The sequence below is a fragment of the Papaver somniferum genome, chromosome 1, assembly GCF_003573695.1.
Source record: "Papaver somniferum cultivar HN1 chromosome 1, ASM357369v1, whole genome shotgun sequence".
Taxonomy (NCBI): Eukaryota; Viridiplantae; Streptophyta; class Magnoliopsida; order Ranunculales; family Papaveraceae; genus Papaver; species Papaver somniferum.
The window spans coordinates 187,066,140-187,093,257 of NC_039358.1; the positions used below are offsets into that span (position 1 = coordinate 187,066,140).

Consider the following 27,118-nt stretch of genomic DNA (forward strand, 5'->3'; position numbering starts at 1 on the left):
TCCCATATCATCAAACCACCGGATTGGAGCAAGCCTTTTAAGCTTATGTGTGATGCAAGTGATTATGCGGTTGGTGCGGTGCTTGGGCAACGTGTGGGGAAGATACCTCATGATATTTATTATGCTTCTAGAACGTTAAATGAGGCCCAACAAAACTAAATAACCACTGAAAAAGAGTTATTAGCTATTGTTTTTGCTTTGGAAAAGTTTCGCTCTTATCTAATTGGTACAAAAGTTGTTGTCTTTTCTGATCATGCAGCACTTAGGTACTTGCTAATGAAGAAAGAAGCGAAACCGAGGCTCATACGATGGATTTTGCTCTTGCAAGAGTTTGATATTGAAATCAAGGACAAGAAAGGAATTGAGAACACGGTTGCGGATCATTTGATCCGTCTTGCTATGGAAAAGGAAGCTATCCCATTGCGTGAAAGTTTCCCGGATGAGCAACTATTCTCAATTGCCTTTGGAGAGCCATGGTATGCTGACATTGTGAACTACTTGGTGTCTAAACAAATCCCAAAGAACTTGTCTCATGATGAGAGGGACAAACTTAAGAGGTTTGGGAACCAATACATATGGGATGATCCATACTTATGGAAACAAGGTAGTGACCAAGTATTACGAAGGTGCGTTCCCGAATCCGAGTTTAATTCTATCTTGTCTTTTTGTCACTCCTATGCTTGTGGAGGACATTTTGGGAATAAGAGAACCGCTCACAAGGTACTTGAAAGCGGTTTCTATTGGCCAACCTTGTTTAAAGATGCATATATATTTTTTACAACTTGTGATAGGTGCCAAAGAACAGGCAATCTAGGTGCCCGAAATCAAATGCCACAAACTTTTATTCAATTTATTGAAGTTTTTGATGTATGGGGTATTGATTTTATGGGTCCTTTTGTCAACTCTCATGGGAATTTTTATATCTTACTTGTTGTGGATTATGTTTCCAAATGGGTGGAAGCTAAGGCCACCCCGACTAATGATTCTAAAGTGGTTTCATATTTTGTGCAAGCTAATATCTTTGCAAGGTTTGGAATTCCAAGATCCATAATTAGCGATGGGGGTTCTCACTTCAAAAACAGGATCTTGCAAAGCTTGTTGAAGAAGTACAATGTGTCGCACAAGATTGCAACACCTTATCATCCCCAAACAAATGGACAAGCCGAGGTTTCTAACCGGGAGGTGAAATCCATTCTAGAGAAGACGGTGAACCCAACAAGGAAAGATTGGAGCATGCGACTTAATGATGCTTTGTGGGCTTATAGAACCGCATACAAGACACCTATCGGGATGTCTCCCTTTAGGCTTATTGATGAGTGCCAAATATTGTATATATCTATCCCTTTTTGTTGGCATTTAACTCATCTTTTATGCATTAATTCTACATTTTATCCCATATTCTGTATTTTCATTGTTTTCAAGAATAAATATTTTTATTAATTAATTTTGCATTTTTAGGTAATAAATAAAGTTTGGATGAATCGCGGAGCGAAAAGAGCAGAAAAGTAGTGAAAAGCCGGGAGAAATCACGCAAGGAAGCCGCGAAGAATGGTGCGCACAACCTCATTTTCTATAACCAAAACCGCCTCCATCTTCAGCCGTCGGATTGGATCCATCTCATCATCCGATGGTCGCTCCTTCATCGCGCATCAAAATCTGAAGCTCCTGCAAAACACCATAGTGCCTAAATTCCAAGCCTTCAGATTAGATCATATTTAGATCCTACGGTCGCTTCTCTGCCTGTTCATCAAATATCGATACTTCCGGTTAACACTACAACACCTAACCTCGATCTTCGCCGTTGATTTTGTTGTATCAAAGCATCCGACGGTCGCTACCAGCCTCTTCAGGGATAGCCATCCGATCCACCTACCAGCTTCGCATCTCGCAGCTCAGAGTCACAGAACATCAAGAATCGATGAAGCCGCCTAACACCCTAGCAACCGAACCTATACCCTAAACTCGACCCATTCTTCTCCTCTTTCTTTCTTCTTCTTCCCCACTCCTCTGCAGAAACCACCGTACACCACCACCTTCTCCACCTCTGTCACCACCTGCTCCGCCACCAACTCTCTGTCACCACGTCCATCAAAGTAACCAATACCATCAGTTTCCCTTCTCCTTAGCCCCTATTTTCTCAATTTCTGCACGTTCTCTATCAGAAACCCTAGCGTGCAAAATTGGTAAATTAGGTCGAAAGTGAGGAGTAATTGAAGACATGGAGAGGTAGAGGAGGACAAATAGAAGGATGGGTCGACGTGATGGAGCTGTTATTTCAAGGAATTTGGTGAGTTTCACCAAACCCTAGTTCTACTGTTTTGGGGGAAAATTGGGGGAAAACCCTAAATGTGTCTGTGGGTATAAATAGAGAATGGGTGTGGTGTAGAAAGGTATGCTGGACTAGCCAGTGTCCAGAACTTTCAAGTTCTGTTAATTTCCATGTTCAGTTCAATTTTGTTAAAGTTCTGTTAGACTTTCATATCTTGTTAAATGTATCCTGTTAATGTGTGTTATTACTGTTAGATGTTTGTGTTCATTGTTAATGTTTGTTTCATGTTAATGTTAAATGTTGTAATGTTCCTGTTAATGTATGTTGTTTACATGTGTAGTTCACTGTTGTTGCTCACTGTCAGTTAAATGTTCACTGTTGTGTTTAATTTGCTGTCACATTTGATGGAATGCTAGGCTAGATACCTTTGAAGCATTGAACTGATTGTGCAATGGAAGAAATCAGTGCTCATAGCAAGCTGATTATCTTGCCATTCTTGTTGTATGCTTAGGTGCATTGTGTTGATTGAGTAGTGGGGAGAAACTAGTGCTCACTAGTGACAATGAGCAAGCTAGTTCTCTTCCCACTCTAGAAGAATGCCTAGAGCCACTGCTACTACTTGCATTGTTATCACTGTTAGTTTCACCATCTTCCCTGCCTTAGGCTAATTGCCTTTGTGTCACTTTCACTTTGTTCCTTTTTGTTTTGTTTTTGTTCACTGTTTTGTTACTCATTATCTTGTTCACACAATTTTCTTCATTGCCTTGTTTTGCCCTGTTTACTTCCCTTGGCTTGCTGCAACTCTGTTGCTGCTGCTGTTTTCTTGGCCTTGTGCTGCTGTGCACTGCTTGTGCAGCTGCTGCTGCAACCCATCTGCCCTGCAACTCTGCTGTTGCTGCTTTCCTCTGCATTGCTGCATTGCCTCCCTTCCACTGCTGCTGCAACTGCTTCCTCTCCTGCTGCCATTCCTTTCCCTGTTGTTTTCCCTTGTTGCAGCACTGTTGTTAGCCCCAGCTGCTACTGCTTGCATCTGCTCTGCTGTGCACTCAAGCCCATAGCCCAGTTCAATAACCAAGCCCAGTACATTTCATTCCAGAAGCCCAAAGCCCAATTACTGTGAAAGACCACTTCACTGTTAGGGTGAAATTGAGCCCAAAGCTCAATCAAAGCCCAAAGCTCAAAGGTACAAAACCCACTAAGCCCATAAGTCCATTGGTACCCAAAGCCCAACAACAATTTAGAGCCCAAATAGCTAAACACTACAAAACACTCCCGATCTCTGTGGATCGACCCGTACTTGCACGAGCTACAACCGACGACCGTGCACTTGCGGTATTACTGTAGGCCCGCGTTTTCATTGCGCTTCATTTTTACACGTTCCCGGGCCCACCAAGTTTTTGGCCGGGGATAATTTTTAGGACCTTTTCAAAGCCTACCAAGTTTTTGGCGCCGTTGCCGGGGATTGGTGCTGTGTTTTTCTTGTTTTTTTAGCTATTTTTGCATTTCACTGCATAGCATCTGCATCTGCATCTGCTTCACTTCATTTGCTGTTGGACCTGCTGTTCTAAACCTGTTTTCCTCTGCTGGGACGCCACCAAGGAAAAGAACCAAAACCCAACTGGGTTTTTGCAACAATATCAGAGCAGCTGGGCTGTGCTTAAAAGGTAACCCATTTAAGAGAACCCGAATTGTGGGCTTCCAATTTTTTAATTGTGGGCATGTAATATTAAAGCCAATTTTTGGGCTTCTCTTATTTTCTGTTGGGTTTGTAATAATTTATTTGTGGGCTTGTATTTATTTTGTGTGGGCTTGTTTAAATTCTTCCATTGGACTTGTATTTTGGACTCTGGGTTTAAACCCAGCTGAGCTTATAACCGAATGTGGGCTTGCTTCCACTCAAGAGTAGACCTCGAAACCAAAGTTTTAAAACAAACGTCGGGCCTTAACCAACTGGGCCAAATTCAACTTTCAAAGTTAAAACTTAGTGTTTCGTGAACCGCAGCCTTCCTTCCATTCCATTAGAGGACAAACAGTGGGCTTGCTCCCATTCAAAAACCAAATTTTATTTTCTTTTAAAAAAAAAAAAAAAAAAAAAAAAAAAAAAAAAAAAACCAAAAATTTCCTTTGCTCCCATTCAAAAACCAAATTTTATTTTCTTTTTCTAAAAAAAAAAAAAAAAAAAAGTTTTATTTTTCTCCCATTTAAGTCCAATTTTAGTGTTTTGAAACTTTCCATGTCTCTACACTTTTTCTTTTGGGTTGATCCTCAACTCTTTAGACTTTTGGTGTATGGTGATTTTTTTGTATATAATCCAGTAGATAAAATTTCTTAAAAACCCTTTTGTTCCTTTTGTATATATTTTGCTAATCCAATATGATCTCGGCTGAAATATGTTGGATTTTTGCCTTGAATAACGGAGTTTTAATTCTGCTTTCGCCGAAATCGGGTATTCTCTCTCCTTTTACTCTACTCAGCATGTCCCTTTCCATATGTTGCATTTTAATTCTTTCCATATTTTGAAACATTGAGGACAATGTTTAGTTTAGGTTTGGGGGTATAGAGTAGATACCATGATAATTTGCCATAATTGAAAACGAACTCCTTCTTCTTTTTGAAAAAATTGAAAAATTCCAAAAAAATTGAAAAATCAAATTCAAAAAAATTAAAAAATTAGAAAAATCATAAAAATGGAGCTCATTTACCTTGAAATGTTGACTCTTGTGCAAATATGTATTTTTATTAGGAGTCTTAGTCTAGATATTTAGGCACCCTGATTCTAGCACAATTCACATAGTGATAAGAAATTTGCACGCGCACGATCTACCAATACATGTATGGCCTCGATCTTCAAGGTGTTTGATAGGAAGTTACGATTGCCAATCACTTTAGAATACTGAACGAAACTTGACTAGCTTGTTCTTTGGTTGGTTGGGATAGAAGGTGGAGGTTACATTAAGAAAGACAACCATCGAATTTAACTGGGTGCATCAAAAAGGGCTACCTCTTGCAAAGTGTCATGTAATCTTTTTTTTCCTTTTGTGTTTGTATCAAAAGTGTTTCCTTGTTCAAAAAAAAAAAAAAAAAAAATCAAAAAAAAAAAAAAAAAAAAAAAAAATCAAGTACTTATCAATTCCATCATCTCTTGTTCCAAAAATAAAAAGAGAATAGTCAATGTAAATAAGAGTCATGTAAATAGTCATTTTGTTGTTTTATTGTAATAAGCAAGGAGGGTGTATGCCATTGATGTACAACGCGAGTAATTGTGAAATACCTCCAACTCATTCACAATTCTCGTAAAGTCCGGACAGCTAGCTAGATTTCGACCTCAGTTCTTAGCCTGAGAAACTATCTCTTGGTGATTAGTAGTCATAACTTCAGATCTTTCTTTACACATGTGTAGATACACTTTACACTCTTATCACATGTCTTTTTTTTTGTTATCAGTGCTAGGATTGTGCCTTTGATAGCTAGATTGACATCTCCATTTTGCTGTGAGCTTAAACTGTTTTGCACATGTCACATTTGATGGAATCTGAGCTCATATTTTGTCCTTAGGTTTTGTAGGCACACCTCTGGTAAACCTTCACGAGACTTCACTCGTCCACTAGGGACACTTAGTGGTTTAAAAGGCTTAGTGCATACGCTAAATGCATTCGAGAGACCAGCGACAGTGGTATAGTTAGGATTTCCTTAGTTCTATTTTACTTGAGGACAAGTAAAATTCAGGTTTGGGGGTATTTGATGAGTGCCAAATATTGTATATATCTATCCCTTTTGTTGGCATTTAACTCATCTTTTATGCATTAATTCTACATTTTATCCCATATTCTGTATTTTCATTGTTTTCAAGAATAAATATTTTTATTAATTAATTTTGCATTTTTAGGTAATAAATAAAGTTTGGATGAATCGCGGAGCGAAAAGAGCAGAAAAGTAGTGAAAAGCCGGGAGAAATCACGCAAGGAAGCCGCGAAGAATGGTGCGCACAACCTCATTTTCTATAACCAAAACCGCCTCCATCTTCAGCCGTCGGATTGGATCCATCTCATCATCCGATGGTCGCTCCTTCATCGCGCATCAAAATCTGAAGCTCCTGCAAAACACCATAGTGCCTAAATTCCAAGCCTTCAGATTAGATCATATTTAGATCCTACGGTCGCTTCTCTGCCTGTTCATCAAATATCGATACTTCCGGTTAACACTACAACACCTAACCTCGATCTTCACCGTTGATTTTGTTGTATCAAAGCATCCGACGGTCGCTACCAGACTCTTCAGGGATCACCGTCCGATTCACCTACCAGCTTCGCATCCAGTGACTCAGATTCGCCAACATCGAAATTTGATATCCCGCCTCACACACTAGCAACCTATACCTATACCCTAAACTCGACCCTTCTTCTCCTCTTTCTTTCTTCTTCTTCCCCACTCCTCTGCAGAAACCACCGTACACCACCACCTTCTCCACCTCTGTCACCACCTGCTCCGCCACCAACTCTCTGTCACCACGTCCATCAAAGTAACCAATACCATCAGTTTCCCTTCTCCTTAGACACCTATTTTCTCAATTTCTGCACGTTCTCTATCAGAAACCCTAGCGTGCAAAATTGGTAAATTAGGTCGAAAGTGAGGAGTAATTGAAGACATGGAGAGGTAGAGGAGGACAAATAGAAGGATGGGTCGACGTGATGGAGCTGTTATTTCAAGGAATTTGGTGAGTTTCACCAAACCCTAGTTCTACTGTTTTGGGGGAAAATTGGGGGAAAACCCTAAATGTGTCTGTGGGTATAAATAGGAATGGGTGTGGTGTAGAAAGGTATGCTGGACTAGCCAGTGTCCAGAACTTTCAAGTTCTGTTAATTTCCATGTTCAGTTCAATTTTGTTAAAGTTCTGTTAGACTTTCATATCTTGTTAAATGTATCCTGTTAATGGTGTTATTACTGTTAGATGTTTGTGTTCATTGTTAATGTTTGTTTCCTGTTAATGTTAAATGTTGTAATGTTCCTGTTAATGTATGTTGTTTACATGTGTAGTTCACTGTTGTTGCTCACTGTCAGTTAAATGTTCACTGTTGTGTTTAATTTGCTGTCACATTTGATGGAATGCTAGGCTAGATACCTTTGAAGCATTGAACTGATTGTGCAATGGAAGAAATCAGTGCTCATAGCAAGCTGATTATCTTGCCATTCTTGTTGTATGCTTAGGTGCATTGTGTTGATTGAGTAGTGGGGAGAAACTAGTGCTCACTAGTGACAATGAGCAAGCTAGTTCTTTCCCACTCTAGAAGAATGCCTAGAGCCACTGCTACTACTTGCATTGTTATCACTGTTAGTTTCACCATCTTCCCTGCCTTAGGCTAATTGCCTTTGTGTCACTTTCACTTTGTTCCTTTTTGTTTTGTTTTTGTTCACTGTTTTGTTACTCATTATCTTGTTCACACAATTTTCTTCATTGCCTTGTTTTGCCCTGTTTACTTCCCTTGGCTTGCTGCAACTCTGTTGCTGCTGCTGTTTTCTTGGCCTTGTGCTGCTGTGCACTGCTTGTGCAGCTGCTGCTGCAACCCATCTGCCCTGCAACCCATACTTGCTGTTGCTGCTTTCCTCTGCATTGCTGCATTGCCTCCCTTCCACTGCTGCTGCAACTGCTTCCTCTCCTGCTGCCATTCCTTTCCCTGTTGTTTTCCCTTGTTGCAGCACTGTTGTTAGCCCCAGCTGCTACTGCTTGCATCTGCTCTGCTGTGCACTCAAGCCCATAGCCCAGTTCAATAACCAAGCCCAGTACATTTCATTCCAGAAGCCCAAAGCCCAATTACTGTGAAAGACCACTTCACTGTTAGGGTGAAATTGAGCCCAAAGCTCAATCAAAGCCCAAAGCTCAAAGGTACAAAACCCACTAAGCCCATAAGTCCATTGGTACCCAAAGCCCAACAACAATTTAGAGCCCAAATAGCTAAACACTACAAAACACTCCCGATCTCTGTGGATCGACCCGTACTTGCACGAGCTACAACCGACGACCGTGCACTTGCGGTATTACTGTAGGCCCGCGTTTTCATTGCGCTTCATTTTTATACACGTTCCCGGGCCCACCAAGTTTTTGGCCGGGGATAATTTTTAGGACCTTTTCAAAGCCTACCAAGTTTTTGGCGCCGTTGCCGGGGATTGGTGCTGTGTTTTTCTTGTGTTTTTTTAGCTATTTTTGCATTTCACTGCATAGCATCTGCATCTGCATCTGCTTCACTTCATTTGCTGTTGGACCTGCTGTTCTAAACCTGTTTTCCTCTGCTGGGACGCCACCAAGGAAAAGAACCAAAACCCAACTGGGTTTTTGCAACAATATCAGAGCAGCTGGGCTGTGCTTAAAAGGTAACCCATTTAAGAGAACCCGAATTGTGGGCTTCCAATTTTTTAATTGTGGGCATGTAATATTAAAGCCAATTTTTGGGCTTCTCTTATTTTCTGTTGGGTTTGTAATAATTTATTTGTGGGCTTGTATTTATTTTGTGTGGGCTTGTTTAAATTCTTCCATTGGACTTGTATTTTGGACTCTGGGTTTAAACCCAGCTGAGCTTATAACCGAATGTGGGCTTGCTTCCACTCAAGAGTAGACCTCGAAACCAAAGTTTTAAAACAAACGTCGGGCCTTAACCAACTGGGCCAAATTCAACTTTCAAAGTTAAAACTTAGTGTTTCGTGAACCGCAGCCTTCCTTCCATTCCATTAGAGGACAAACAGTGGGCTTGCTCCCATTCAAAAACCAAATTTTATTTTCTTTTTAAAAAAAAAAAAAAAAAAAAAAAAAAAAAAAAAAAAAAAAACCAAAAATTTCCTTTGCTCCCATTCAAAAACCAAATTTTATTTTCTTTTTCTAAAAAAAAAAAAAAAAAAAAGTTTTATTTTTCTCCCATTTAAGTCCAATTTTAGTGTTTTGAAACTTTCCATGTCTCTACACTTTTTCTTTTGGGTTGATCCTCAACTCTTTAGACTTTTGGTGTATGGTGATTTTTTTGTATATAATCCAGTAGATAAAATTTCTTAAAAACCCTTTTGTTCCTTTTGTATATATTTTGCTAATCCAATATGATCTCGGCTGAAATATGTTGGATTTTTGCCTTGAATAACGGAGTTTTAATTCTGCTTTCGCCGAAATCGGGTATTCTCTCTCCTTTTACTCTACTCAGCATGTCCCTTTCCATATGTTGCATTTTAATTCTTTCCATATTTTGAAACATTGAGGACAATGTTTAGTTTAGGTTTGGGGGTATAGAGTAGATACCATGATAATTTGCCATAATTGAAAACGAACTCCTTCTTCTTTTTGAAAAAATTGAAAAATTCCAAAAAAATTGAAAAATCAAATTCAAAAAAATTAAAAAATTAGAAAAATCATAAAAATGGAGCTCATTTACCTTGAAATGTTGACTCTTGTGCAAATATGTATTTTTATTAGGAGTCTTAGTCTAGATATTTAGGCACCCTGATTCTAGCACAATTCACATAGTGATAAGAAATTTGCACGCGCACGATCTACCAATACATGTATGGCCTCGATCTTCAAGGTGTTTGATAGGAAGTTACGATTGCCAATCACTTTAGAATACTGAACGAAACTTGACTAGCTTGTTCTTTGGTTGGTTGGGATAGAAGGTGGAGGTTACATTAAGAAAGACAACCATCGAATTTAACTGGGTGCATCAAAAAGGGCTACCTCTTGCAAAGTGTCATGTAATCTTTTTTTCCTTTTGTGTTTGTATCAAAAGTGTTTCCTTGTTCAAAAAAAAAAAAAAAAAAAAAAATCAAAAAAAAAAAAAAAAAAAAAAAAAAAATCAAGTACTTATCAATTCCATCATCTCTTGTTCCAAAAATAAAAAGAGAATAGTCAATGTAAATAAGAGTCATGTAAATAGTCATTTTGTTGTTTTATTGTAATAAGCAAGGAGGGTGTATGCCATTGATGTACAACGCGAGTAATTGTGAAATACCTCCAACTCATTCACAATTCTCGTAAAGTCCGGACAGCTAGCTAGATTTCGACCTCAGTTCTTAGCCTGAGAAACTATCTCTTGGTGATTAGTAGTCATAACTTCAGATCTTTCTTTACACATGTGTAGATACACTTTACACTCTTATCACATGTCTTTTTTTTGTTATCAGTGCTAGGATTGTGCCTTTGATAGCTAGATTGACATCTCCATTTTGCTGTGAGCTTAAACTGTTTTGCACATGTCACATTTGATGGAATCTGAGCTCATATTTTGTCCTTAGGTTTTGTAGGCACACCTCTGGTAAACCTTCACGAGACTTCACTCGTCCACTAGGGACACTTAGTGGTTTAAAAGGCTTAGTGCATACGCTAAATGCATTCGAGAGACCAGCGACAGTGGTATAGTTAGGATTTCCTTAGTTCTATTTTACTTGAGGACAAGTAAAATTCAGGTTTGGGGGTATTTGATGAGTGCCAAATATTGTATATATCTATCCCTTTTTGTTGGCATTTAACTCATCTTTTATGCATTAATTCTACATTTTATCCCATATTCTGTATTTTCATTGTTTTCAAGAATAAATATTTTTATTAATTAATTTTGCATTTTTAGGTAATAAATAAAGTTTGGATGAATCGCGGAGCGAAAAGAGCAGAAAAGTAGTGAAAAGCCGGGAGAAATCACGCAAGGAAGCCGCGAAGAATGGTGCGCACAACCTCATTTTCTATAACCAAAACCGCCTCCATCTTCAGCCGTCGGATTGGATCCATCTCATCATCCGATGGTCGCTCCTTCATCGCGCATCAAAATCTGAAGCTCCTGCAAAACACCATAGTGCCTAAATTCCAAGCCTTCAGATTAGATCATATTTAGATCCTACGGTCGCTTCTCTGCCTGTTCATCAAATATCGATACTTCCGGTTAACACTACAACACCTAACCTCGATCTTCACCGTTGATTTTGTTGTATCAAAGCATCCGACGGTCGCTACCAGACTCTTCAGGGATCACCGTCCGATTCACCTACCAGCTTCGCATCCAGTGACTCAGATTCGCCAACATCGAAATTTGATATCCCGCCTCACACACTAGCAACCTATACCTATACCCTAAACTCGACCCATTCTTCTCTCTTTCTTTCTTCTTCTTCCCCACTCCTCTGCAGAAACCACCGTACACCACCACCTTCTCCACCTCTGTCACCACCTGCTCCGCCACCAACTCTCTGTCACCACGTCCATCAAAGTAACCAATACCATCAGTTTCCCTTCTCCTTAGACACCTATTTTCTCAATTTCTGCACGTTCTCTATCAGAAACCCTAGCGTGCAAAATTGGTAAATTAGGTCGAAAGTGAGGAGTAATTGAAGACATGGAGAGGTAGAGGAGGACAAATAGAAGGATGGGTCGACGTGATGGAGCTGTTATTTCAAGGAATTGGTGAGTTTCACCAAACCCTAGTTCTACTGTTTTGGGGGAAAATTGGGGGAAAACCCTAAATGTGTCTGTGGGTATAAATAGAGAATGGGTGTGGTGTAGAAAGGTATGCTGGACTAGCCAGTGTCCAGAACTTTCAAGTTCTGTTAATTTCCATGTTCAGTTCAATTTTGTTAAAGTTCTGTTAGACTTTCATATCTTGTTAAATGTATCCTGTTAATGTGTGTTATTACTGTTAGATGTTTGTGTTCATTGTTAATGTTTGTTTCCTGTTAATGTTAAATGTTGTAATGTTCCTGTTAATGTATGTTGTTTACATGTGTAGTTCACTGTTGTTGCTCACTGTCAGTTAAATGTTCACTGTTGTGTTTAATTTGCTGTCACATTTGATGGAATGCTAGGCTAGATACCTTTGAAGCATTGAACTGATTGTGCAATGGAAGAAATCAGTGCTCATAGCAAGCTGATTATCTTGCCATTCTTGTTGTATGCTTAGGTGCATTGTGTTGATTGAGTAGTGGGGAGAAACTAGTGCTCACTAGTGACAATGAGCAAGCTAGTTCTCTTCCCACTCTAGAAGAATGCCTAGAGCCACTGCTACTACTTGCATTGTTATCACTGTTAGTTTCACCATCTTCCCTGCCTTAGGCTAATTGCCTTTGTGTCACTTTCACTTTGTTCCTTTTTGTTTTGTTTTTGTTCACTGTTTTGTTACTCATTATCTTGTTCACACAATTTTCTTCATTGCCTTGTTTTGCCCTGTTTACTTCCCTTGGCTTGCTGCAACTCTGTTGCTGCTGCTGTTTTCTTGGCCTTGTGCTGCTGTGCACTGCTTGTGCAGCTGCTGCTGCAACCCATCTGCCCTGCAACTCTGCTGTTGCTGCTTTCCTCTGCATTGCTGCATTGCCTCCCTTCCACTGCTGCTGCAACTGCTTCCTCTCCTGCTGCCATTCCTTTCCCTGTTGTTTTCCCTTGTTGCAGCACTGTTGTTAGCCCCAGCTGCTACTGCTTGCATCTGCTCTGCTGTGCACTCAAGCCCATAGCCCAGTTCATAAAACCAAGCCCAGTACATTTCATTCCAGAAGCCCAAAGCCCAATTACTGTGAAAGACCACTTCACTGTTAGGGTGAAATTGAGCCCCAAAGCTCAATCAAAGCCCAAAGCTCAAAGGTACAAAACCCACTAAGCCCATAAGTCCATTGGTACCCAAAGCCCAACAACAATTTAGAGCCAAAATAGCTAAACACTACAAAACACTCCCGATCTCTGTGGATCGACCCGTACTTGCACGAGCTACAACCGACGACCGTGCACTTGCGGTATTACTGTAGGCCCGCGTTTTCATTGCGCTTCATTTTTATACACGTTCCCGGGCCCACCAAGTTTTTGGCCGGGGATAATTTTTAGGACCTTTTCAAAGCCTACCACTTATGTATGGTAAACCTTGTCATTTACCCGTTGAAATTGAGCATAAGGCGTTTCGGGCTATTAAGCAATGCAATATGGAGATGGATGGGGCTGGAAAGCAAAGGAAGTTACAACTCCAAGAGCTAGAGGAGCTCCGCAATGATGCCTTTGAAAGCTCGCGCATTTATAAGGAAAAGACGAAAGCATTTCATGATAACATGATTTCTAGGAAATAATTTTGCATTGGGCAGAAAGTGCTTTTGTTTAATTCTCGCTTGCATTTATTTCCGGGTAAATTAAGGTCACGTTGGATTGGACCTTTTATTGTTACTAATGTGTTTTCTCATGGTGCAGTGGAAATTCGTAGCATAGCTACAGGCAAGGAACTTAAAGTTAATGGGCACCGGTTGAAACCATATTATGAGAATTGCACTTCCGAAGTGGTGGAAGGAGCTAACTTTGTGGATGCACTCCCTCCGGAGGAGGCATAGAAAGCAAGGAGATAGTCGGGCTGACGACTTTAAACCAAGCGCTAAATGGGAGGAAACCCATAGGATGAGTATTTCTTGTCTTGTATTTATTTCTTGTTTTGTTTTTAGTTTTTCTTGTTTTATTTTTATTTTTATTTTTTCTGATTTCTTGTCATTATCATATAGGATTTCCTACCTTGACTTTCTTTGGACGATTCAATTTACATTGAGGACAATGTAAAATTTAAGTGTGGGGGAGTGGTTAAGCATTTGCATTGTAAAATTTTCGATTTTTTTCAACTATTTTGTGAAATAGTGAATAAGAAAACTCCAAGTTGTGGTTAGTTTAGAGTCACATAGTATACATGTCGTTAAGATTACATCGAGATTCCATAAGACTGACTGAACTTAGAGATGACAAAGAACATGATCGGGTTTCTTACTTGTATGAGAGTTAAAGTTGGATTTAACCATCCCAGTGGAAAATGAGGTGCAGACTGAATTCGGTATTAGATTTGTGATCCCTTATAGTGGAGACTACCCATGTTACATCATGAGAGGCACCGACCTTCAATTCTTTGTACCTGTCTAAATTTGTGCTTTTAGAGTGTGTGTCACCGTACGTAAACTCCGGGTAGAATGGTGAGCTACCCAACCTCCCACCAATAGAAGCATTATTTTGATCTCTTGAGTGTTATTTTATCAATCATGAATGGTGACATCGAATTGCTAACTTACATATCACTTGTAATCTTGTTCGCAGTTAGCACCATCCACTTTATCTCTCTACACCAACAGGTCCATAGAAACACCATCATCATCAACAAGAGGAGCATCACAAATTCGAAGGAAAGTTGAAGACGTTTAAGGTTTACAAGCAACAGTACAGAAATGAGCAGATTCCAGATTTAAGTATAGCAACAAGACAAGGAGCAGAATTTTTTTTTACAAGTTGAAGACTATTGTACGAGAGCGAATATTATCAAGATGAGAGTCAAGAAGTTTATGATATCGAGACATACGAGTTGTGGAGAATCGAGCGGTAAAGTACTTACACCATGGCCTTTGTACTTGCATTTTTATTTTTATCTTTATTTTGTATTTGTATCATTTTCTCTTGTTAAAAAAAAAAAAACTTGGGACATGGTCATTATTATGCTAGGTCCCTTGCCAAAAAAAAAAAGACAAGAGAAATTTTTTATTAGGTTCATCATTAGTTTTCATATTTTGTTTATTTTTATTTTGTATTTATTTTATTATTATCAAAAAAAAGAAGAAAAAAAAAGAAAAAAAGAAAAAAAATAATAAAAAGAAAAATAAAAATAAAAAAAATAAAAATAAATTCATTGCATCATATTTTTGTTTGTTTAGTTCGTTTTTGGTTTTGTATTTATTCAATAAAGCCAATGGAAGAAGAAATATACGTAATGAAGTTTGAAGCAACAAGGAATTAGAGGAAAGAATCACATTTGTCAAAATTCTACGAAGTTCAAGATTTCATCATCCATAGTTGAAGACCGAAAACGAAGATGAAGACACTGATTGAAGACCGAAGACGTTTCTATGGATGCTGTGAGAGTGGTGCTAGATGCACGTCGAACGGATAACGAGTTAAGTAAGCATATTCCCACCTTCGTTAAGTGGTTGATTTCCTTTCTTAGAGATCGTCAGAAAAAGGGTTTTCAAAACAATTCGGAGGGTTTTCAAAAGATGTGGGTTTTCAAAACAATTCGGAGGGTTTTTTCCTTCCTACTATTCAACGTGTCGCAGGATTCTCTTTTCATTCCTACCTCGACACATGTGTGACCCATAAAGAGCTATTTATTATTGAGAGCAACTTCATAAAACCCTTTCTTATGAGGCAGAGTCGATACTTTTGATCACTTCGAACCCGAATTTGTTTCGAGAAGGGATGGTTATTTCTCTCTCAACTTTTAAGGATGAGATTGTGTTCATTTATGTGTCTAACTTCTTATGACTAGTGTGCAGAATCTCTATGTCTTCTAGCGCGTTGGATGCTATCATTACGGAGAACTAGTAAGTTGGAAAAAGCAGGTTTTGTGGGTATATCTCTAGTAAACCCTCATGAGACGGAGTTGTATGTATCCTTTAGAATAAGTTTTGTTTGATTTGCTCGAGGACTAGCAAAGTCTAAGTGTGGGGGAATTTGATAGGTGTCTAAAACACCTAATTTTATATCTAGTATTTATGCTTTCTTTGCTATTATCCTTGTGAATTGCATCTCTTATGTTTAGTTTTGAGTTATTAGGTGCAATGGAGTCACTATGAGCAAAAGAAGGAGAAAACGTCACGTATTATTCTTGGAGCTTTGTAGATAGCTACAACTAGGGTTTGCTTTCGTTTTATTTTTTATCTTCTTCAATTATTTTATGATTATGATTATGATAAACTCCATTATTATGAGTAACTAAACTCAATTATTGGTTATGGGATAAAAGTTGATTTCTCAAGCATGTTATTTAAATCAATGAATTAGTTTTGTCTCAAAACTTTATTGTTTATGATTCATGGTTGATATTGTTTTATGATTTGAATGCTAGTTTGGTTGAGTCCGGAATCAATTAGATTAGTCTTCATCTCTATTGCTAGATTAGGGTTTTCAATACGAAATAGTTGTTTATCCCTGATTCTAAGTAGCATAGTGCCATTATTACTTGTAGTGATACATCTTTCTAATAGCATATGAATCATAACCTTTGTTAAAACGAATTAGTGCTTTTACACATTTGTTTGCATTGATTAGTCTTATTTCATAGAACTTATTGCTCTTAGGGAGTTAAACTTAATTGTGTTTTTACACTTTAGGTTGCTTTCTAGGTAGATTTCACAATAGCATCTTTTAATGTTGTTTGTGATAAAATCGGGAAATAAACGGGATACTCTTGCGATCAAGATATCCTAGGACTTTAAATAAATGAGAGATTAAAATTCCAATTCTATTCATTGATGAAAATACATGTTTGTGAATGATACTATCCCGTGACCAATATCTTCTCCTTATTGATTATTCAAATTATTTTATTGCTTTTGATTACTTTTATTGCTTTGTTTATTTAGATAAAACAAAAATCCCCCCCTTTGGTTACTTAAGAATCTGAAAATTTGATAACAACAAAACCCTCTCTGTGGGAACGAACTCTTTCTTATCACGTACTATATTTATATCTAGTTGAGTGATAAAGTGAATTATATTTGCACGGCTGACAACCGGTCACTTAGCAATCTGTATGGACTAACTCCGAAATACTTTCTAGAGAATCAACTAGACAGTCAGGCTCAATCTAGGTAAAAGTATCTCAAGGAGTTAATATCTCTCTCTTGATTTGATTTACTCAAGCTAATAGAAATCAGCGAGTCCTAATCAAATACAAGGAATAACTCGGATGGTACCAAAGACCAATATCCGAGGATCAATCAATGACAATCAACAACCAAAGGTTGGATTACTCTAATTGATGATCTAACGCACAACCTGTATTATTTCAATTATAAAGATAAAACAATATAATGCGGAAATTGAAATAACACAGACACCAGAAATTTTGTTAACGAGGAAACCGCAAATGCAGAAAAACCCCGGGACCTAGTCCGGATTGAACACACACTGTATTAAGCCGCTACAGAAACTAGCCTACTCCAAGCTAACTTCGGAATGGACTGTAGTTGAACCCCAATCAGTATCGCACTGATCCAAGGTACAGTTGTACTCCCTACGCCTCTGATCCCAGCAGGATACTGCGCACTTGATTCCCTTAGCTGATCTCACCCACAACTAAAAGTTGCTACGACCCAAAGTCGAAGACTTGATGACAAACAAATCTATCTCACACAGACAAGTCTATCGAAGGATTAATCTGTCTCCCACAGGTAAACCCTAAAAGGTTTTGTTCCGTATTTTGATAGTAATCAAGGTGAACATGAACCAATTGATAATCCGGTCATATATTCCCGAAGAACAGCCTAGAGTTATTAATCACCTCACAACAATCTTAATCGTATGGTAGAGAAACAAGATGTTGCAGAATTACAAACGATGAGACGAAGATGTTTGTGATTACTTTTTATATCTTGCCTATCGGAGATATCAATCTCAAGTCAATCAATATGATTGTACTCGTACGATAGAAGATGCAAGATCAGATCACACAACTACGATAAAGTAGTATCGGTCTAACTTCACAATCCCAATGAAGTCTTTAAGTCGTTAACCTGGTTTTAGAAGAAGAAAACCAAAGGTTAAAGTATAAACGACTCTAGCACGCAAACTAGTATCACACGTAAGGTGTGGGGATTAGTTTTGCATTGATGCTAGATGTCCCCTTATATAGTCTTTCAAATCAGGGTTTGCCATTAAGTTACCTTGGTAACAAAGCAATCAATATCCACTGTTAGATGAAAACCTGATTTAGATTCAAGATAATATTTCTCAACCGTTAGATCGAAAACTTAGCTTGTTACACACAATTGAAATGCACGCTTCTAGGTTTGTTAACCGTACCCAAACGTATGCACTTGTTGGTTCAATAATAGTTAACCAAAAGGTTAGCCATATGAGAATTTCATATCAACCATGTTCTTCTTCACCATAACTAGTTAACATGACTCAAATGAACTAGTTAGAGAGTTATTCAATTGCAAGGAATTCTTATGTAACTACACAAGACACAATTGAAGCAAAGATGATTTGATTCACTCGAATCGGTTCATGAACTTTTATAGCCACGGTTTGCAAACTGCATTCCTTAGTCTTTTTAAGTTTAAGTTCAGAAATCATCTTCATATATATAACCTTCTTAAGTTCGCAGACTTGGTTCGCGGACTTAAGTTACCGGGTAGAGTTTACAAACTCCATCAGAAATTCTCGGGATGAGAACTTCGCCGGTTCGTGGACTGGGTTCGCGGACTTAGCTTCACTCACTAGTTTGTCAACTCCAGCAGAAATTCTCGGGTTTGATAACTTCGTCAGTTTTCGGACAAAGTTCGCGGACTTGGCTCACGCCATTCTTCTGGTTCTCTTGATCAACAAAGTTCGCAAACTTTGGTTCAAGGAATAGGACTTATACATAAATGTGTTTCCACAACAATTCTTATGTCCACATTAGTTATGTAATCTAAACTCTCATTCCAATCATTGAAACATTCTTCGTCAAAGCAATTTCAAAGTGATTGAAACATATCATGAGTTTCGTCACTAGGTAAAGATAAACTTGGTCGAAGCAAAAAGCTTACCAACACATATTTCGCTATATAGATAGGCGAGGTATACTCGGCTCGACATACCAACTGTGTATAATCAAAGTCTATATATAGCATACGACTTTTTGTCTCAAGAATTAGGAGATAGAATAGATAGACTTTTGAGTGATAGATAAGTTCAAGTCTTAACATACCTTTTTGTCGAGAAGTTCCACCGGTTCCTTGAGTAGTTCTTCTTCTTGTATGATGAATCTCCATGAAGTCCTTGAGCTCAACTACACTTTCTATCCTAGTCCGAGACTTAGCTATAGTAGACTAGAAATCAAGACTTATAGTTTTGATCACTAACATTGACAAACATGCTTGAGATAGCAACGCATGCGAGTTCGACCGAGCAATGCTCTAACAATCTCCCCCTTTGTCACTTTTAGTGACAAAACTATCAATACATACGGAATACAAAAAAGATAATAAAACTTTAGTAGCTCATATTCCACATGTCTAATCTTCAACGTTCCTCGAAATCTTCGTTGTTTCCAAGTACTCCAATGATCCCAAAGGTTGTAAGTTTAGCATCATCGTTGTTGAAGATCCGTAGCTATAACAATGAGAAAACATAATTCTCGATCATTGTTATACAGTGTCATAGTATTATTACACTGTGTCAAAGTTCAACTGTATCACAACTTCAACAATAATACTATGGTGATATGTATCACTCCCCCTTGGTCAATACTCCATCTCACATGGAAACCACTCCCCCTTACACAATGATCCGAAAACCATATGTATTTGTAATGTGAACCACATATTAATTCTCCCCCTTTTTGTCAATAAAATTGGCAAAGGTACAAGAATGGGATCATAATGAAATTTCCGTAAGAGACATTTCATGACTAAAAGAAAAAAATACATACCAACTAATTCAGATGCAATCATAAAGCCGAAGCTAAACACATTCATCAAGGAGTTTAAAGATACAAGATAACCCCTCTAAAATTCCACAGCCGCACACCCCTCAAGATATGACCATTAATCACAAGTTCAAAAGAACTCTCCCCTATTAAATGTCATTCCCGAAAGAACAACAAGAGCGACGTTAATTTCCAAAAAGTTCAATTAAATTAACCACAAGAGAACCCATGATTAATTTAATCGACAAATGCTCAAACATAAGTAAACTTATGGAGACTTAAAAAAATACAATTAGATTAATCACAAGAGGACCCATAATTAATCTAATTGAAATACACAACCTAATTAATCACAAAAGTAATCAATTTAATTGGTGATGCTCGACATAAGAAAACTTACGGAGCAACAACTAAATAACCAAACAATATGATTAATTTATTTGAAAATGCTCGACATAAAGTCCTTTACGGAACAACAACATAGTTAATCAAAAATAATCAACTTGGTTGTTTAATGCTCAACATAAGACACTTTACGGAGCCTCACAGTAATACATAAAATATGAATCAGGGAAGATCAATTACTGCGGAATACACAAGGATTCATTCTATTTTCCATCACTATTTGCACAATGACATACAATAGACATAATCCTTGCAAACATAAGATTTTAACCTATCTTCCATCAATAATTGACAATATAGGCTTAACTTTTGTATTTGTCAAAAGTCCATTCATTCTTTTATCAATATATGAATATCGACATTCGAAAGACTTTACTTTTGACAAGATATGAGACGGTTAAGTTCACGGATGTAAACACACACATCCCATAACAATATTGCAATATATAAAGGGTATATTAGTTAAATACCCTTAGTTTTGACATCCAACAAATATACCCTTATATAACAATAAATATACCCCTATCATTTAAAAACCTTATCCATTAAAAAATAGATTACCTAAATACCCTCACTCATATAATATATTTCTTTATTTCAAAATATAACAAAATTTTTTATCTACCACTTCACTGCCGCCACCACCACTAGCACCACCAAATATCCACCACCACCACCAAGATTCAACTACCATTCCACCACCACCTACCAACAGCCACCACCACTAGTACTCCACCACCGCCACCGCCGCCACCACCAGTTTCCCGCCGCCGCCGCCAGTCCACCACCACCACCACCACCGTCAGTCCACCACCGCCACCACCTACCAACCGCCACCACCACTGCCAGTCCACCACCAATTTGCCACCGCCGCCGCCAGTCCACCACCCACCACCAGTCCACCACCGCCTGCCACCCCCACCACCAGTCCACCGTTGCCGCCAGTGGTGTCAACAACCTAAGTTGATCCCCAAAAACAAAAATTAGAAAATAAGAAAGAGAAAAAAATATAATGTCAGCAACAGAAGTTGATCGCAGAATCTGATGTCAACAACCGAAGATGATCCCCAAAACAAAAATCAAAAAATGAAAAGGTAATATGGCGTCAACAACCGAAGTTGATCCCAAACTCCAGTGTCAACAACCGAAGTTGATCCACAAAACAAAAATTAAAAAAAAAAAGGTAAAAATAATATGACGTCAACAACCAAAGTTGATCCCAAAATCTGGTGTCAACAATCGAAGTTGATCCCCAAAAACAAAAATCAAAAACTCATAACAAAACAATATGGCGTCAACAACCGAAGTTGATCCAAAATCTGGTGTCAACAACTGAAGTTGATCCTCAAAGAAAAATAAGAAAATATGAATAATATGGTGTCAACAACCGAAGTTGATCCCAAAAATAAAAATCAGAAAATAACAAATAACAAATAATATTTTTGGTTGGCCGGTAAATGCCCCAATAGCTTAGGCGAGTTCATTGCCAGTGCGCCTTTGACTCCATTACTTAAACCAGGGGGTGGTATTAGGCCAATTGCGGTTGGTACGGTTTGGCGAAGACTGGTTTCCAAAGTTGTTGCTTTTTCAGTCGGAAAAGATATGACCTCTTATTTAGTCGACTATCAATTTGGAGTTGGTGTGCCTGTCGGTGGAGAGAGTATTTTACATGCTGTAAATAGCTTACTGGAGTTGAAAGGTCACTCGGATAAAATGTCAATGCTGCTTATTGACTTTTCCAATGCTTTCAACATGATGAGCATATCTCATCTCGTCAAAGAGGTTCGTCTCCACTGTCCAGGTATTTCTCGCTGGGTAGATTTTTGTTATTTGCGACCCGCTAAACTCTATTATGACCAATATATATTGTCATCTGCTCTCGGGGTTCAGCAAGGGGACCCCCTTGGTCCCTTGCTGTTTGCATTGACTCTTCATCCTCTAGTGAAGACTATTGCTTCTAGTTGCACTCTTGATTTGCATGCTTGGTACCTTGATGATGGTACCATTATTGGGGATACTATGGAAGTAGCCAAGGCCTTGAGTATAATAGAAGCTGAAGGACCTAGTAGGGGGTTACATCTTAACGTTCAAAAAAACCGAAGTTTTTTGGCTATCTATTGATCCCAGAAGCACATTAGATGGTGTTTTCCTCCCTGACATTGGTAGGCCCTCTAATGGTGTTAAGCTTTTGGGCGGACCTGTGAGTCTGGATTCAAACTTCATTAGTGATATGATGTTGACCAGGGTGAATAAAACTGTTCAACTGATGGATGCAATCAAAAAACTCAAAGACCCTCAGAAGTGAGATGCTATTACTTCGTAATTGCACTGTTATGTCTCGTCTATATTTTGCAATGCGTACTACCAATCCAGCAGCCTTGCAATCAGCCACTGATCTTTTTGACGATCATCTACTTAAGTATTTGAGACTCTTAATCACTGGAGATGGTGCAGGTTTAGGTCCTCTACAACAGCGATTAACTACTTTGCCTATCAAGGATGGTGGTCTTGGCATCTACACCATGGCGGACACCCGTTCTTACTGTTTCCTTGCCTCTCAGAAACCGCTTCAGTACAGAAGACAATTCTGGGTAGTTTATTCTCAACAAACAAAGGCTCTGCTTATCAGTTGGCTCTTCAGAACTTTATCCAGGTATGTGGATTACCTCCTTCTTACTGTGTCGATGATACTGCCTCCCTTCCATGCATTCCCTGGCAGTCACTTATTTTGATGCAATTAAGAAGCAAATCCCAGACCAATTTTCCATGTCTGCAAGAGATTCTGTTTATGGCAGTATAACTGTATCAAGCATGCTCAGGATTATTTATTAGTTGTACCAATCAGTGGGCTTAATCAGTGTATCGGGCTTAGACAGTTTCGAGTCGTGCTTTGTTATCGGCTTGGTATTCCTCTGTTTGTTGAGAATGGCTTATGAACTAGTTGCAACAAATCTATGGACATCTTTGGAGACCATGCGCTTCATTATGCTAAAGATGTTGGAAGTAAGTTTCGACATGATCTTGTCCGTGATATTGTTATTGATATTTGTTACAAGGCTAGTGTACCTGCCCGCAAGGAAGTTTCTCTTCATATTCTTTCCGATGAGGATAAAGACTTGAGGCCTGCCGATATTCTTGTTCTCAACTGGGAAAACGGGCAAGATGTTTGCATGGACGTTACTGGTGTCTCGCCCTTTACTGCTGATGGGGTACGTTCTTTTGTCCCAGGAAAAGCCATTTCTAAGGCAGTTTCAAGAAAGCGTGCTAAATATTTAGACAAGTGTACTTCACTTGGTTATGGTCCGGGGGTCTTGGCTTTCTCTACTTTGGGTGAACTTGGTGAAGATACTTTATGTTTTTTTAAGCGTCTGAAGAACTGTCTTGTTAATAATGACGCTAGTAACGGTTTTGCTAGTTTTATTTTCCATAGATTAGGCATTGCTATTCAGAGGGGGTTGATGCCCAGCTTGTTGCTAGGTTGCCAACCAATAGCTTTGTATGATTTTCGTTTTCAAAAGATAATAAAACAGTTCATTTCTAGGGAAAAATAAATAAATAATATGGTGTCAACAACCGAAGTTGATTCCCAAAAGTAAAAGTTCAGAAAATATCAAATTATTTATGATATCAAAAACCAAAGTTGATCCCAAAATATGGTATCAACAACCAAAGTTGATCCCCAAAATTGATGAACTAAAATTAGTGAACCTGACGTGAATCGAACACGCATCTTCTGACATGGAGTCAGTTGTGCTACCATTACACCACAAATCCAATCCAGTATACCACAAGTCAATTACATGTCTTCCTAGTAATAGTGTGTCGCAAAATCAATATGAAATGTACAGTCTACTAAACAGACTCTATTCTCAAGGCAAGTTAATCATTTTCTCAACCTATAATGAATTTATATAAATCCGGAGTACTAAAATAATCCTAATCTTAGCATTTGGTTCACTTAAATAGACTCAATAGAACAATGCAAAGTGTGAAAGCACATAACAGTAAGAAAAAAGAAAGGCATTGACATAATGTACATGGGAACAATTTAGTTCAAACAAGGAGCAGTACAGAGGTCGAAGAACCAACCGTTTTGTTGCTTGCTGCATCTTCTGCTTACCTTACCAAGGTTGTGCCTTTGGCATTAACATGCTGCACCAAAATAACAGTCAGAAATGCAATTTTTAACCCTGGGACTATTGATGTGGAGCTTATCATATTACACGGTTGTATTTTTATGGATTGCAAACAGATTGCTTCTTTGGTACAGAGAGCCAGCATTTCTAACCTCACACGAGTTCAAGGTGTCGTTATCATCCAAGCGAAAACCAGAAGGAGCTCTCCGACGAGGTATCTACTAAAGTGAATGAATCATTGTGAAATTTCGTAGAATCAGTTTAGAGATTGCAAAAGCTATATACAAGCAATTGAATTTAAACATCATATGCTTTAAAATGTTTATACGGTAAATATGTAAGAACGAAAAATCACATTGTTTCATTTTATTACAAACAAAAAAAAAAGCTAAGAAATATAAAATGACAAGCTTCCTAAAAGTTATGCACCATGTATCCAGTATTCTAAAAAGATTTATTCATGCGAGAAATGTGAATCTGCCAATGCTGATTGAACAAAGTGAACGGAGACTTGACTACAAACTGCCTAACCATTTAAACAATTCACATCATGGTAAAGAATTCATTCTCATAAATCTCTTAATATTCAGAGGAACATAAATATACCCTGTCTTCTCAAAAGTGTTAAAACGCGACATTAGATGCTAAAATCAGCTAAATAGAATGTATTTGGTCCACAAGTCAAAAGTATCATTCTATAACATTTTCCAGTCTAAACCTAAAGTAACTAGCAGGATATTTTATTGCGAAGAGTTGTTTCTAAAACCACCATTTTTGGATAATAAAGCAACCAATAATTAGAGATCAAGTTTACATCTAGTCTACTTAGGCCACATTCTCTGCATACAACTGTTGTATCTGAATCCTAAGTAAAAGAGGATATCTAATCTCGATTACTCCACGTTTCTACGTAGCTTACACTAGTTGTCATTAGTTGGCAGGCCCTACTTACATGTTAAGAAAGATATGGAGTGGATCTAGTATGGAATACATGATTGTTTTTAATAATCTACATTTCTCCATTCGTGTCAATTCCAGCTGCTCATCTCAATAAATGCCCTCTTGGCAGGGAGAAAAAAGTTCCCAAGAGTTTAATCAATGTACACTGCCAGTGAAGAACAATAAATATGCCGATGAGAATCTTACTCGCAATACTAAATTGGTATTATCACTTGCAGAACTATCTTGTTATGTTTACTGCCATACTTCTATGCCTATTATGAATCCTTAGCTCCATTATTAGATACTACTCTCAACACGTTCAGTATCTAATTTCAGATCTCACTCATAATAAGTCAAAAATTAACACAATTTGTTCCCAGTTTCCACTATTGAATCAATTGATTCAAATCCTATAAGAAGGTTTATAGTGTATTCGTCTGAGTATTATATCAACAACTTATTCTTAATTCAACATTGACTACAAAACTGATTATATAAAGAGACGGTACCATGCAAGAACAGGTTTGCATCTCCATGTTTTTGTATTAACTGATTGAAAATGAAAAGAAGAATTAGGAAAGAGGAATACCTATACTTGTTTAATTACAATCAAACAAAAACAAAACTAAGCCTAATTACCACTGCCACAAACACAACACAACAACCACCACATGCTACTGCCCCACCACCACACACCACCATAATGAAAATTAAGTTCTATGAGTCAACACAGATGAGAATGACAAATTGAAGAAGAAGATGATAATTACCTGAATCAATCATCGATTTGAAGAAAAATGAAATCCAAACTTAGGGTTTAAAAAATGGAATCATGCCCAATTCGGTTGAAAAATCGAAATGAATCTAACGTTTCTGATGCTTGGTATTAGGTTTTGCAGATTAGTTTGTCGTTGATTCATCTGCAGAGAGTTTTGTAGTTGAATCAAGTGAAAATTGATCTACATCAGGTGGTGATGCTGCTGCTTGTGATGGATTTGCTGCAAGCATAGGAGGTGCTGCCGGAACTGATGGCGAGATTTGTGGAGGTGGTGGCGGAGGCGACGATGAAGATATGGTGGCGGAGGCGATGAAGAAGTTTTCTCGTTTTCGTTTTTTAGTAAAGAAGAAGAAGAAGAAGTATCGAGTACTAGGGGGGTCAGATCTAATATGGGGAGGGTAGATATGGTAGAAATGATTGAATAGATTCCCTTCTAAAAGAGGAAGGGTATAATTATTGATGGATAAGGGCATTTTTGAAGCCCATGAGATGAAGGGGAATTTATATAATTACCACATATATAAAATCATAAAGATTTATACTGCAAAAATTATTTTCCAAACAAATTTAAAATTTAAATCAATAAATCTAAAAACATGAAGATGAAAACGTTGGACATAGCTATGTGAAATCACAATAATGGCTATTCCAAACTCTAGTAATCCTTCAAAAATAAGAATAAATTCTCATAAGAAGTTTCCTACGCAACAAGACAAATTCGTAATGCACATACAAGATGATTTGTCCTTATAGGGTAGAATCAATCTTTTTCGCATGGATTTACACTAATAATAGCTACCAAAGGCGTATAAAAAGATTTTCTTAACAAAGAAGAACATACATAGTCAATAATGACTATGCATCATAGTTCACAAAGGATGATTGTGAACATTCAAGAATTCCATAGCACTGCGTACTACTTTCCATTCTTGAACTTCCTTCTTTGTGATTCACCAACAACATTCTTGTAAAATCTACAAATTAGCTTAGAAGAGTAGTACTCCAAGAATCCAAGTTCCCAAGTTCAAGAGAAGTGGAACAAGTGCAACGAAACGGAGCAAAACACTCAAAAACAAGAGACGGGACAAATACCAATCTTAACTCATCCAAATTCAGAAATTCTCATCTCCATTTTGAAGATAAATCAAAGAGGAAGAGA

The 27,118-nt window shown here is 38.0% G+C and overlaps 1 long non-coding RNA gene across 1 annotated transcript; it reads right to left on the reverse strand.

Moving 5' to 3' along the window:
* Positions 1–23,994: 23,994 nt before the first annotated feature.
* On the reverse strand, positions 23,995–26,342 carry LOC113310028. The gene is made up of 3 exons (XR_003340878.1): positions 25,952–26,342; positions 24,392–24,457; positions 23,995–24,255 (listed from the first exon to the last, which is right to left on the reverse strand). It is a non-coding gene; the product is annotated as an uncharacterized LOC113310028 (long non-coding RNA).
* Between the last annotated feature and the right edge of the window lie 776 nt (positions 26,343–27,118).